Source organism: Cariama cristata, unplaced genomic scaffold (genome assembly GCF_000690535.1).
Source record: "Cariama cristata isolate BGI_N322 unplaced genomic scaffold, ASM69053v1 scaffold3655, whole genome shotgun sequence".
Lineage (NCBI taxonomy): Eukaryota > Metazoa > Chordata > Aves > Cariamiformes > Cariamidae > Cariama > Cariama cristata.
The window spans coordinates 43,012-48,383 of record NW_009617947.1 but is presented as its reverse complement, the minus strand read 5'-3'; the positions used below and the strand labels follow the sequence as shown (position 1 = coordinate 48,383).

The following is a 5,372-nucleotide window of genomic DNA, read 5'->3' as shown; positions in this document are numbered from 1 at the left end:
GGGGCGGGGGAGTCTTAGAAGAGGAATCTCATAATCCCTTTGCATTTCCAACTGCTAGGGCAGGACTGTGCCTGTCAAATATGCTTGCTTTTTGTCTGATCGAACTGTAAATGAGACTGTTTTACAGCCTAATATTTCTCAGTCAGAAGCTAATTTCACACACGCTCATCAGTGAAATTAGTTCTTCAAAAACACATTTAGAGAAGTAAATGTCATCACTTTTCCGCCATGCCAAGTGTGGGGTTCATAGCGAGACCACGCCGTCTTAGGCACTGTTACAGCACCAAACACAGGTAGCTCGGTGTGGAATACAGATTTAAGGTAGGCATATAAATACAAAACATCTGCTTTTCCTATTCCAGGGTTCAGTTGCTTCAGACTATTTTTATACCGTCGCTTTGGTCTAGTGAGCCGAACGCAGGGCTGAGAGTTGGGAGACGTCAGTTGTATTCCCGAGTCTGCTGGTGACACCCACTGGGTGTCACTCACCTGGTCTGAAACATGAGAAAGATTAAACTAACAAGCCTGGGTTTACATCTTTGAGATCTGAAGAAGAAAAGTAGAAAACTCCAGTCTATTTGGACCCATGGAACTACTATAATAACACTAATTAATAAGAAAAAATGGAGCTAGACCAAGATTTTCCTACACAGCACTTTTACCAGCAAAAAAATGCTATTTCATTGAAATGGAAACACTTCAGTGTCGCAATAGCTGTTGAAACATTTAGCAAAAAGGAAAGGAGGACAAGAGGAGAGGAAAGCATTTTTACACTAGAATTACATGGTTGAGGTTTTTTGATTTTTAAACTACTTTGTCATGACAAAGTGGGGGGGGGGGGGGGCGCGGGGGAATGAAAGAGCCAAACCAACCACCTAAAATTAGGCAGAATAAAACCATATTAAAATGGATGGGAAATGGTTATTCTTGTTCTGACTGAGAAAAAAACACATTTAGAAAGAGCAGAACTTCCCACAAATCTGAAATTCTATTTCCTGCACAGCTAGTAATAAGAATATAACATTTTCTTTCTAATGCCTATACCTCCAGATAAGCATTACTGCACTTACACACCAAGCATTAGGACATGTATACACTTTCTATTCAATAAAGTTGCTATGCAACACTCCGCAACAGACTCCTTCACTTCCGTACAGCGTGCTCAGTTGAAGTAATCTGCTTCCAAATGATGACTCAGTTACTAAATTGTACGCGGAAACTGGAAGACATCAAACATAGTGCAAGGACTTTTCTTCGCATAAGGCCAATAAGACAAGAAAAAGTAAACTGAAGAAACATTTTCTGCTCCAAATTAAAAAAAAAAAATCATAACAGAAACAAAAGAAATTCAAATGATCAGAAGTGACTACAGGCTCCCTGCTCAAAAGCAGGTAGAAATAAAACAAAGCCAGCCTCCCCTCCGAACCTTGTGCATTGCCATGAGAAGGGACGAACGCGCTAGCAGGAACAGCAACGTTTCACCTAGCAACCTGCCACGCAATCGCAAAAGGATAACAACAAGAAATGGATGCGGAATTTCACCCCAAGCCCAGGACACAGACATGCTCAGAGCAGAAAGCAACTACCTCTGACAGAGCTGGAGGGCATTATTTTCCTCTTTACACTTGTTTGGTGACTGACAGGGCTCGTCACACCAGTTCACCACCATGGAATTGAATCACGTCGTAACAGGACCAGAACAATCTCTCATTTTTTTTTGTTTCATGCATTCTCAAACAAAACCCCAAAAGGCAGCATTCCTGGGGCTGTAGTCAGAAATGCAAGAGATAAGCAGGAATACTAACGAAGGTGCCATGCGTATCACAAAACTAGGGCGCCTCATGTTTTCTCTCGTACTCTTCAAAGCTGACATGCAAAGGTGGAGGGATGATCAGGCGGGGCAGAGCCACAGACTTCTGCATCCAGAAGTGAAACCTGAAAAGGGCAGCGGCACATCCTCCTGAGAACTGCAAGAAACGCAATCAATTGCTGATAACCAGTAGCTAAAGATCAGCTCTAACTCTGAAGCAAGGAGGTTTGTAACCTAGAATCGTCTCCACATGAGCTCTCATCCCTTGGACAGTCTCATTTTACTTACTTTACTTACACAGTGCCTCTTACGTGATTTGGGGCTGGAAGGACTTCCCGTGGCAGCGGGTTTTACAGACTAATTACGAACTGGTTGGAGAACTTCTTCCTTAATTTGCCACCTTTTGGTTACATTGGATGTCCTTTTCTTCTTCTGTCACGATTCAGGTAGGAGAGCCTATGCATCCTTTACACTATACGCAATGAGTACGGCACACACAAATAGCACTTGTCAGCTCCTTGTGGGATGTTGTTTCAAAGCCTCACAAGTCTCACTGTAAGGAAGGGCTTTCAATAACATTTTAAAAATGAACACAGGTAGGTAGACTCTAGCCATAGCCAATTTGGGCATTTAAACTTCAGCCTTGCCCACCTGCCAAGAATATAAGTTTAACTTATTTAACAGACGATGCGTTTTCCTCTAGCATGTTGCTACTGCTTCCTTAGAGTCATTCTGAATTCACTCCCTCCTAATTTTCTGGCATTATTTCTTTTTTTGCTTTATATAGTACAAAATGTCTCTCAAATTTCTCCAGAAATTCCTTGCTTCAGTATGTGGACTTTTCAAACACTGGCTTTAGAGCGTTACTGTTCTTTAGACGCTAAATAATCTACCCAGACCGCTTCAGCACTCCTCTGCTCACGCAGTAACCGCTCAGGTTCCTAATCACTTTGCCTGCTCCCTTGATAACAAACTGCCATTATTCAGTCCGTGAAAATCGGTCCCTACCTGGGTGCCGACGTGGAAGCCTTTGGAACGGCCACCAGCGAACGCTGGGCCACATTGTCCCATCGCAGTCTTCTGAACACGACCGAGTATCTGCCTTTGGGATTAACCCCCCTGCGCCTCCCCAGATATCTCATGCGCCCACCAAGACATCCATCTCCCTCTACCTCCCCCTAACCTATTTCCCACTTTCTTTGCTAGCACCTGCAACACCTCCAGCTTAGTATCATCAGTACCTCTCAGTAATAGACTTTCCTCTTGCTTCAGATCAGTAATGAAGAACTTTAAAAAGACATTAAAAAAAGATTTGTGGCCAAAGGTCCCATTAATTATGTTTGTTGTACCCCACTAGGCACCTTCTTCCAACGCAGCTCATTCCCATTTATCACAAGCCTTTGTTTACAGCCTCTTTGCCAGCTTTCAACCCTCAAGTCAGCGCTTCCTCTCACAGGCAACCCATTTTCTTCTTTTTTTTTTTTTTTTCCTTTTTAAATTAATGGCAGGATGTCTTGTTTCCAAAACGTTCTCTGCATATAACCACAGATTTATGTAGCAAGAAAGATACATAAAGGTTTAACCACAGAGTGGAAATTAAAACAGCATCAATTTCATACAGGTAAAGTTTTATACTGATAAAAGGAGCAGACAGGCAGCGTCATGGCCAGGACAGTCAGGGGAAATTCAACAGCCTGTGCTCTGCAAAGGTCAGGTGAGATGATTGAAAGCATCCCTGGCACCTCTGCATGGATGGAGGGGGTCCATGGTGGACCGGTTCCGATGCTGCTCACGCTGCTCCTCCCCGGGGCAGCGACTCTGGCTGTTTTGGGAAATAAATAGGAGTAAAACAAGGCCTCGACTTTTTGTCAGTCAAGCTTTGCTCCTGACCACTGGTGCCCAACAATTAACACAGCACACATCTGCAGGAGTCAATTGGATACTGCTCAAGATGTCCCCCACTCGCCACCAAGGTTAAGCCTACCCTGATAACAGGGATCAGCCTCCAAGTGGTCTCTGAGCACAGACTCACGGGACTCCTTACGAAGCAGGGAGGGAAGGGGGCTGCAGAAGGTGAGGATGGCGCTGCCCTCGCACAGCTGACCGTACGCTTCCCAGAAGGGGTGAGCCTGCCATGCACAACCTCCGGGCAACCCCCTTGCAGAAAAGATGCTCACCACCACCACGGTGCGTGCCGTGGATGGCTCCCAGCTCTCTCCTCTCTGGAGAAGGGCCAGAGATATGGAAACAGGTTAGGGGAGTTGTTTTGCTGACAGTCGATAGCCAAAAGGTTGTTCTTGGCTCCCGTTTTTATCACCCCGTGATGGACCTGTTATATGCCTGGGTGTGCACTCAGTGCCCAAACCAGGTGCTCCTCTGCCTGGCACCCTCCTGCCATGTTGGGCACACAGGACTGTACCTCCGTTCCTCCACCACAGCTTTCGGCACCCTCTGTCCCTGTCTATTGCTCAGGGATAAAAAAAAATACAGCCAGAAAGAGAGACAAGACCGCTTTCTAGAAGGGCTTTGCATGGAGCCCGAGATCCTGAAATCCACCTCCATAGCATATTCATTGGCATTGTGAAAGTGACTTTGGCACAAGGAAAAATATATGATGCAGACTGGGAGGTCGACTGTGTAAACTTCCTCAGATCTGGAAAAGAAAAAGGATCAGCTGAGCTCGAGAGAAGGATTAGGAGAGCTCTGGCAAGGTCTTAGCCACTGCAGACAGCCTGATTAGAGAGATGATGGGGAAGAGCAAAGAGACATCCTACCATTCCACAAGACAGAAAAACTTGCGGAAGAAAGGCCTAAAGTCTCACAGGGTTGCGGGCGGCAGCTGCTGCCTTTGCACAGGGAATAGCCAGAAACATCGGAGTGACACAGCGGACTGAGTTCGGTGCTCTTGCAACACCCTGCTCCCGACGGCACGCAACCTGCCCGCCGGTTCGCTTTCATCCACCTGGATACAACCACTACGAAGCCTGAGCCACCTCCATCGATGTTTCCTGCAGTTGAATAACAACAGCAATGCCTGCTTACTTGCTCCAAGGTTGCACGGAGAACAATACTGACTTGAGGAAAAAAAAAAAAAAGGGAGAGGCAAAGGAAGGGAAGAAGAGGGAAGAAGTAGTTCAGCACCGATAAAAACTGCAAAGCATAGTGAAAAGGCTGCTTTTGTCCTCATCCTCTGGGAAGGGCAGAAGCAAGGGTTATGGAGGGGCCACCTCCGCTATGGGAGCAGCGCGTGTGCGTGGCACGTGTCCCAGGGCCGTGGCACCTCTCCGGTTTGCATGCAGACCCGAGCCCGGGGACTGCATCTCAGAGCTGAACGGTACCGGCGAGCGGCAGTTCGACTGCTGACGCATCCAGGTTTAGGCACAGCCCCATGCCCAGCGGCGCTCAGCCTGGCTCATAACGCACAGGCCAGCTCGCAGGGGGGGATAGTCAGCACAAAAGAGGGAGTACAAAGCACAGGGCGAGGAGAAGAGGAAAAAAAAACAGCCGGTGCTACACGCCCCTAAGCTGTAATGGCAGGGAAAATTTTTAGATGAGAGGAAAC

General features: G+C 46.6%; 1 protein-coding gene across 1 annotated transcript in view; it reads right to left on the bottom strand.

Moving 5' to 3' along the window:
- Positions 1-5,372, bottom strand: part of LOC104162033 (voltage-dependent T-type calcium channel subunit alpha-1I-like) — a gene marked incomplete at its 3' end in the record, with an annotated part of 87,489 nt that overhangs the window by 63,147 nt on the left and 18,970 nt on the right.